This window comes from Pseudopodoces humilis, chromosome 23, assembly GCF_049639895.1.
Source record: "Pseudopodoces humilis isolate 2021_Gansu_Grassland_sample_001 chromosome 23, ASM4963989v1, whole genome shotgun sequence".
NCBI classification, from domain to species: domain Eukaryota; kingdom Metazoa; phylum Chordata; class Aves; order Passeriformes; family Paridae; genus Pseudopodoces; species Pseudopodoces humilis.
This window is the reverse complement of record NC_142222.1, coordinates 8,143,014-8,151,504: the sequence shown is the minus strand read 5'-3', so window position 1 is coordinate 8,151,504 and position 8,491 is coordinate 8,143,014. Positions and strand designations below refer to the sequence as shown.

The 8,491-nt window shown below is 42.3% G+C and overlaps 1 long non-coding RNA gene across 1 annotated transcript; it reads right to left on the bottom strand.

The window, feature by feature from the left end:
- Window positions 1-3,324: 3,324 nt before the first annotated feature.
- On the bottom strand, window positions 3,325-7,722 carry LOC148182645 (uncharacterized). The gene is made up of 5 exons (XR_015774439.1): window positions 7,634-7,722; window positions 6,073-6,146; window positions 4,542-4,744; window positions 3,587-3,693; window positions 3,325-3,455 (listed from the first exon to the last, which is right to left on the bottom strand). It is a non-coding gene; the product is annotated as an uncharacterized LOC148182645 (long non-coding RNA).
- Window positions 7,723-8,491: the final 769 nt, after the last annotated feature.

Here is an 8,491-nt window from a genome sequence, read left to right as displayed (position 1 = left end):
CTTTAGCTCACTGAAGGCTGGGGCCACCTAAGCCACAGTGCATGGGCTGCAGTCTGCAGAGAGCACAAGTTTGAATATTATTTTAGAGATTCTCTAATTCCTTATGAACCCACATCTCTGATATTACACTGAAGTTACACTTGAATGTACAATATTTGCATTCCACTTGCTAATTCATGTTGCTTATTGTCTCTAATCTTGACATCACAGCACAAATCCTTTTCATGCTCTATTTCCCATGCAGTGCAGCTTCCTTGGTTTGTATGCAACATTATTTTCCCCATTAAAGTTAATTTTCATAGTAGACTATGGACTGGCTCTACCTTTCTCTCACACCCCTCACTTTCCAGGAGCCACACAAACAAAAGCCAAAAGAATTTTTATGGGTTACTGGAAAGGTACTAGTAAATTCTGCTCTTCTTTTTCTAAGCTGGTGAGAGTTGATACATTCACAGGATTGTTGATAAACTACTTCTGACCAGTAGGCAATGAAAGCAGACATCATGTATCACATCAGAATGGGAACATACCAAGGAATCCACTGAGGAAGAGGAGAGAGACCAGCTGCTGCAGGCAGCCAGACTCCTTCATGGATAAAATCAGTGTAGAGGAAGTAAATAGGAATCCTAAAGGTGATCTGTGAGCAAAAGAAAGATCCACGAGGAAAACCAAATGAGTGGAGGACCATGAAGGGTGGCACAGATTTTGCAAGGTACTTTCCAGTACATGTGGCATCCTCAGAAAAGCCTTGTAATTCCTCAGAATTTGCTGGCACAAATCTGCACATCTGGCTCAGTAAAAAGCTGACAGCTGGTCCTGATGAACACTGACCAATATATCCACTCCTTCAGTGTTCGTTTGTTCTCTGTGATATCTGCAATGAAATCAGAACTGATTTCCTACCATGCTTGTCCTACCATAAGGTCTGGTTTGGCACCCAGAGAAAGTCATGTTCAGTCAGGGCTCATTCACTAGTTTAAAATTTGCTGACTTGGCACTAAGAAATTATTTATTTCAGGATCCATCTCCTAACTGTGTAGCTGGGAACACAGGATACACAACCTGCAAAATGCTGTAGGAGAAAACACAGTCTGTGCTCTGTGGTACAATTTAGACCATCTGTGAAGACAAATCTTTCCAAGCTGTATTTTTGCTGCTGCTCCCTGACATCTTTCTGTGCTGGGGTATGAGTTATATTACAGTGATTTTCAACAGATATCAGCAAAAGTGACCTCAGATTCAGCAGCCCCATAGCTCTTTAAATTATGTCTTGTCAGTGTGCATAGGCACATGCTCCTATATATCCACTTTTATTCCTTCAGTGTTTGCTTTCCACTCATACAGGAAACATTTTGGGTTTTCCTTTGGCTGTGGGGCCAAAGGTTTTATTTCTCTTTCATTTCCTTATGAAGGAATCCTTCTAAACATGTAATGAGACAGCAGCAGTACATTTTTTGAATGGCTTCTAATGAAAGACACTTGATGAACTTTGCCTTTTGTGGCATGAAGGGGAAAGAAATATCCAGTGTTATTGTTCAAGTCCATTTTATATCCTTGAGAGCTGCTACATGGGTAGAGCTCATGAGCCTTAACAGCAGCACATGCTCTAAATGGCTGCTCATTTCTTCTGTCTTGCTCAGAAATGGTTCAAACTATGGTACAACCTTGAAACTGCTTCTGGTTTGTGTCTGAATTCCTGCGGATTCCTTTGGAGGTGCAGAACCACTGGTTTAGTCCTCAAGGAACAGAGGTTGGATCTGTAACCTCTCACATGAAATCAGGTTTGAAAGTATCTCTTCAACTCTCCATCTGCTGAGGGAAAAATAAAGGGTCCCAATGCAAGGCTGGGGCTCAGCTGCACAAATGCCACTGCAGACATTCCTTCAGCTCATTTCAGATCAGCACAGCTCCGTAACAAGTCCTGTGGTCCATCCACTGCCCTGTTCTGGACGGCTCTGGGCTTCAGGCAGTTGAAGTTCAACTTTCAGGCCTTTGTGCTGCGTTTCTGGCTCAAGTCCATGTGAGACTCACAGCAAATCTCTCAATTCCTCTGCAAGACACAGCTAATGGTCCTTTCTGTGTAAACAGCAGGAGGCTCAGAGAAGAGCAGGAGCTTCTCCACGAATGTCTGGATCCCAGCTGATCCTCATGCACTGAGAGTTCTTTCCTCTCTCTCCAAGCTGTCCTCATGCTCTGGCCAACAGAACAGCCTGGAGGCATTTCAGGGGTGGAGACTGGAATTTCTGCTTTAGGCTAAGAAATTTAAACCATTCTGGGACAAATTATTTGCTGCTGCATGCTGAGATTATTGCCACTCCATGGCAGCAAGGTTAGTGCTCATTCAGAGCTTATACAGATGTTTTTCTTAAAAGTGCCAAATCTTCCATTTGTTCACATCTTGTTCTCTGAGGTACCACCATCTGTGCACCAAGTGGTCCATGTAGACAGCCATGGGTTTTCTCTTCTGGAAAAGATGATGGGTTAAATTGTCCCATTCCCCAGACTGAAACACTTTCTGCACAATGGTGAGCTGCAGATGGTTTTGTCTTACTTGACTTCAGTATTGGATCCTGACTCAGGGAAGAACATTTAAAGAATACCTCTCATCAGTGCCCTGAAAAGATAACTACACCAATTTTCCCTTTTTACCTTTCTGTCACTAATTCAGAATTATAAAATGCACAATTATACTGCACAGATTTCCATTCTTTCCTGTGCAGCACTTAAAATGTTTTGTTCTCTTACCAAAAGACTTTTTTCAATATTTATAGTTTAGATGCTTTTTATGTGTCTTGGACTCCACAGACTCTCCAACAATTCCCTTCAAGAGTCCTTATTTCTGAAACTGCCTTTGTGTGATTTCATTTCCCACTGTTCATCAGAGTGCATCTTCACCTCTTCCACATCCTCACAGAGTTGTCAGTTTGTTTTTTTTTTTTAATTTTACTTTTATCAAAAGCAGTGCTTAGAGTTTAACAGTCTCAGACTGTAGTTTACTGGGGAGCACATCATATGAGCTGCAACCAAGCCATGAGAATCCTCTGGACAAGCTGTGTTTCCTCTGTCAGGTATCTCTGCAATCTTCCTGAGTGGGAAGGAGGGTGAGTGTGACACAAGTGTGAGGAGCTGGGACAACAAGGGTATTTTGGGGGCTCCAGCCTGCAGGATGTAGAGCTTTGTCCTTCTTAAATCACTGATCTTTAACCAGTGATCTTCTGAAGAGCAGTCCATTTTAAAAATGAGCTGGAAAATAATGGTCTAGCAGAAGGAAATTATCCATTTCTACTGGAAATGGATAAATGCAAACTTACCTGCCAGGTTTGGCTCAGAATCCTGAGCAACAACCCAGGGAGCTGGATGCTTTAAATGCAGGCAGACAGGCCGGCATGGGGAGGCTTTTGGAGTTGTGATGGTTGAGCAGATAAAAATGGAGGGTTATTCTCTACTGCTTCTTCCTGTAAAAAGAAACCAGTGCAGAAGGGGAATTATCCCCTAAATCTCATTACCATGGACAAACTCAAGGTCAGGAAATCAGGTTCTCGCTGGGCTGCTCCTCCCAGTGGGGCTGTGAGCTGCAGCACTTCACCTGAGGAAGGATGTGAAGGCTCTGCTGACTGTCATAAGGATGCATCCACCAGCTGCAAACGAGGATTTTTCATGGGAATGTTTGTAGTTTACAGTTTAGCACAAACCCTGTTAAAGCACAAAAGCAGTGTGTGATAGACCAGAAATACTGTGCACAGCAACTTTGGGTGTTTATTTATGAAAACAATACAGTGTGGTTCCAAGGGGAACTGATCAAGTTGCATAAAAGATTTACAAGTCCATTCTGTAGCTGTAATAATAGCTTTTAGCACTTTCTCAGATGCTTTCTTATATTCCAACGTAGCAGCTTGTGCTGCTTTATCTTTTGGACTATAAACCATTTTATATCTTCAGTATTTTGGAAGTGATAGCATGATAAAACAGATTTAAGCCACAAAATAATACACACATTTTCTATTTGGAAATGTGTTAAATCTGTTTTTGAGAAACTAACTGCTTGTGAAGCTATTAGCACAGTACTAGTAATACCCTAGAATATCACTCTAAACATGATGGCAGGTTCTCGTTAGCAAGTAGTCTTGTTTTAATACAACTCTGTTGAAAAATTCATTATTGAAAAAACTATGTTCAAGAAAATGAAGTATTCCTCTCAGTTTAAGCAATTTTATTTTGTTTTTTAATAATTTAATTAAAAGAGTTCTTAAAAGTTTTTATGAAATGAAAAGCAAGGATCTCAGGATAGCTTTTTTTCCATTCTTCTTTAAAAATATACCTAAACCAAGGCTTTTCTAAATGCTCAGCAGGTAAATATGCTAAAATGAACAACTCAACATTTCAAATAATAATAATGGATCAGGGTGATACCATCCTGAGTTCATGTTAGCAGTTTGTATCCTGTGTGAGCGTGGCCTCAGGGGGGAAATCTCTTTGCCTTTTCCTGGGAATTCAGGAATTCCTGGGCACAACAGGCTTTTCCTTACTTACTTCCAACTTACCTTTTCCTGCTGCCTCTGGGCCCTGCTTTCCCCCAGCAGCTGAGGGCTGGGGACAGCAGTGGGGAACCCCAGCCCCAGTGTTTGCTCCCCCAGCACTGGGGATGTTCCAGCTGCTGCCTGATGCAGCTCTGTGTTCTCCCAGGAGCTGCTGCACTCACTCAATGATTTTGCATGTAGAGCCAGCATCTGATCAGACTTTTAACCTGGAGGGGAAAGCACAGGAAAATTCTGGTGAATTAAATTACCTTCTGCTGCATACAATCATCTGGCATAACTCGGCTCGGCAATAACGTTCACGTTGCCATTAATGGAAAACGCTTCGCACTGCACTCCAGAGATTTTGTTGTTGTTGTTTCCTTTGGTAAGGAAGTGATCCATTCAGATTGGAGCTGCCTGAACAAAGCCTAGGGGCTCAGACACCACCAGCAGCAGCTCTCTAAGTGTCTCTGTCTTAGTGTGTAATCTCTGACTTGAAGGAAATGTGCCAATTGCTGCCACTATAGGGCTCTGTGTTTATAAAACACACGCTCAGCTGAGTGGCCCTATGGGGCAACATGATTTATTTGCTGATTTACCTCAAGTAAATCATGATAATACTTCAACAGAATTGTCTTGGCTTCAACAAAACGTGTCAAAGCATTTTTAAATAGAACATTTAATCCATGCCTCTCTCCCTGGAGTCATGAAGTAAAGAATTAAAAACATGACTATGTACTAAGTGGGTAGAAGTCAGAAAATTCTCATGAAATACTTGTGGGGGAAAGTGAGGCATTTTCCAAGTGCCTAAAGATATCTCAGGGTTTCTAAATAAGAGAAATTAAAGCTTGCATTGGCAACTTTTGGTCATCTTGAAAAGTAAACTGAAACATACATACTAAAAATGATAATAATGATGTCAGAGGAGCAGAATCAACATTTCATCCTGTCACTATATACAGCCTGCTTCCATCAAGCTGACAGGTGCCTGTACACCTCTGAGGTGAAGATGGTTGTAGTGCTGACAGCAGAGTGCTGACACTTGACTGACAGACAGCAGAATTGCCAGGATCCAGCTGGAGGAGCAAGCTGAGCTTCCAGAGGCTGGAGCCTGGTGGATGTGGAATTCCATTATCTGAGATATGACATTATTTTATGTCCTCACTCCCTAAAATGTTCAAAGGATAGTTTTACCCCTGGCTGAATGAGACTACCCCTTGAGCCATTTTATTAATGTTTCTTTATTGTTTAATGATAGCTTGCATAGCTTAAGGCTGTCTGCTTGGTTAAAATTAGCAGGCAGGCTTTGTGATGGAAAAAGTCATCTGCTTTTCTCACCAGAATCATTCACAAACCAAGAAGGGATGCTGTAGCCAGCCCTTAATTGAATTTTGTGGCATTCTGAATGATAATGCATGGTTCTCATCTCCAAATCAGGAATGAGGAATTATTACTCAGAAGGATAAACAGGATAAAAATGAAAATTAATGCTCTTGGAAAACAGATCAAGCACTTCTGCAAATCTGTTTACTGGCATTTCTGTTCATAGACTCACAGGTTAGAAGTCTCTGGTGTTGAACTCGGACACATCAAAGATGATCATTCCCTATTTCCATGCCTTTTTTGCTCCTAGTAAAAGACAATGAAGTTGTACAGAGCATTAAAAGCATTATTTTAAGTAGTATGGTAAATAGACTGAACTTATTAATTTCAGTATAAACCAGGAACATAGGAGGTGGATTATGGAGTGGAAGGCTCATTTACAGATGTTTATTGAACATTAAAATTAGACATTTTCTGGGGGAAGGAGTGTAAACCAAAAGTATGGAAGAAGAAAATTGATTTAGTCTCTGAAATTGTATTTTACAGTGAGATCTAAAAATAGATCCTATCAAATTTGCAGTCATTTACAACATTTAGAAATGAAAATGGCAATCACCAGCCTTCTTTATATGTCAAAGGTTGCTAGACAAACTTTGGCCCAGAATTTTCACAGCAAAGAGCATTCAGGTCCTTCAAATTCAGATCCTAGTCTTAACATCAGAGGATCCCCTCATAAAATAAGCAGAAACAACACAGGCAATGTAGTTTCTGGACAGGTCTTTCTTTGGCAATGTTCTGGAAGATGAAGGCTGGGAGACTTGCCTATTTTTCAGTGCAGAAATCCTCCCTTCCTAATTTATCAATTTGGAAAACTCCACATAAACATGTTTGAGTTTCTTCATAATCATAAGGAAAATGACTTTGGCCCATCAGGAGAGTATCAGCTTTGCATTAGCAAGTTGGCTTGAACACAAAATGATCATTTTACTTTCTATGTATCCATCTCTCTAGAATTACTCATCCATTCAGCTGCTAGTTTAATCAAATATAAACACACAAACAAGGTGCAGTAAGAGTTTTTCCAGAATCCAAATATTTGCTTTCTACCTCTTTAAACCACCTACCCATGACAAGGGTGAAAGCTGCCAAGTGGCAGCTGAAAGCAACATTTTGTCTTTGATCAGTCATATCTGAAGCTATTTTAAAATGTTTGTTGCCTGTGGAATAGTGCTGCTGGGACAAAGGTGTAACAGCAGAGGGCAAATGAGGTCACTGCAAACCAGCTCCTGGGGCAAGTCTGGCTCGTGAATGAGTTTGATTTCTGTTAGGAGCTCCCATTCTCCCACTGAGATTCCATTTCCTGCTGTATGGGATGTGTTCCATCACATTTGCTGAGCCCACAGCTGCCCCTGGGCCAGCAGGAGGGATCTGTGCCTTGAGCTCTCATCCTTGGGGACCATGGGGGAGCCCCTCAGCAGCACCCCAAGGGCTGGAGAGGCACTCTGTGCCCTCGGGTGTGCGCCCCAAGGGGAAGGGTTCATTTCTCTCACCTCTATTCTCATCTCTATGAGAAATGGATTTGGTGCTTCTTAATGTGAGTCACTTGGGTTGAGGCTGGGCCAAGGGTGCCCAGCCTGGCATCACCTTAGAGAGTTTACAGACACTCTGCTTATCGAGGCAGAGGCCAATTCATTAGTGAATTATTTATGCTACAGCTCTCTGTCTCACCTGCACAGTGAGAGAGATGTTCTCCCCCTTCCCTAAGAGCTCCCACCCTCTGCAGCCCAGGGTACCTCAGGCTCGTGGGGGCTGCTGGTGTCACCTCTTCCCATAACTGGGCTTCCCCAAGCTGGCTCATCTCATGAGCATCACTAGAGAGAAGGCAGCTTCTGGAAGAGAAATGGAATTAATTCCTCTTTCCCAGCCTCCTCTCCACCCTTAGTTGTGAGAACTTAAACAATTAGATCTATTCAGCTTTCAATTCTCAGTTCATCCACGTTTCTGAATGTGTGGATAGTTTCTCTGAGGAAAGCTTAAGAAAGCTCTAGAACAACTCAAATAGTCTTATTTATTGCAGAGTTCCCAAAGGTTGTCAAATTTAAACTGAATTCCTGTTTGGAAAGGAAATTAAAATAGAGAGGAAGGGCTTTTGTAGAATCAGAGGGTTTTTAATTAGTTAGTGGTAGAGGCAGTGGAATTAAGTGCTGTAATATCCCAGTGCCTCTGTGCACATTGTTCTCCCCAGGGTCAGCTCTGGGAACATGCTCAGTGACAGAAGGAAAGGAAACCTCACTGCTTCCCTCTGCCACGTTCTAGTCCCAGATCAGCACACCACTGCTGAATTCTCCTCTTTCCTCTCCCTCTCATTGGCTTTACAGGACCTCTGTGCCAACACAGAAGGGAAGTGACACCTGGGTTGTGTTTCTGGACTCTTCCAGCAGTTCTGTTCTGCCAGGCCAGGCTGCTCTGGTTTGTTAAATATTTAACTCGGTGAGGACCTGCTCTATCTTTTGTATAAGAGAAACCACCTGGATCACAGCAGCTTTTCTGTATCCCACCCTGACAGCCAGCTGGATGTGGCTCCTGCAGCACTGGCTGCAGGGCTGGACACAGCAGCTGCAGATGTTCCATTTCTTCAAATGAAACATGGC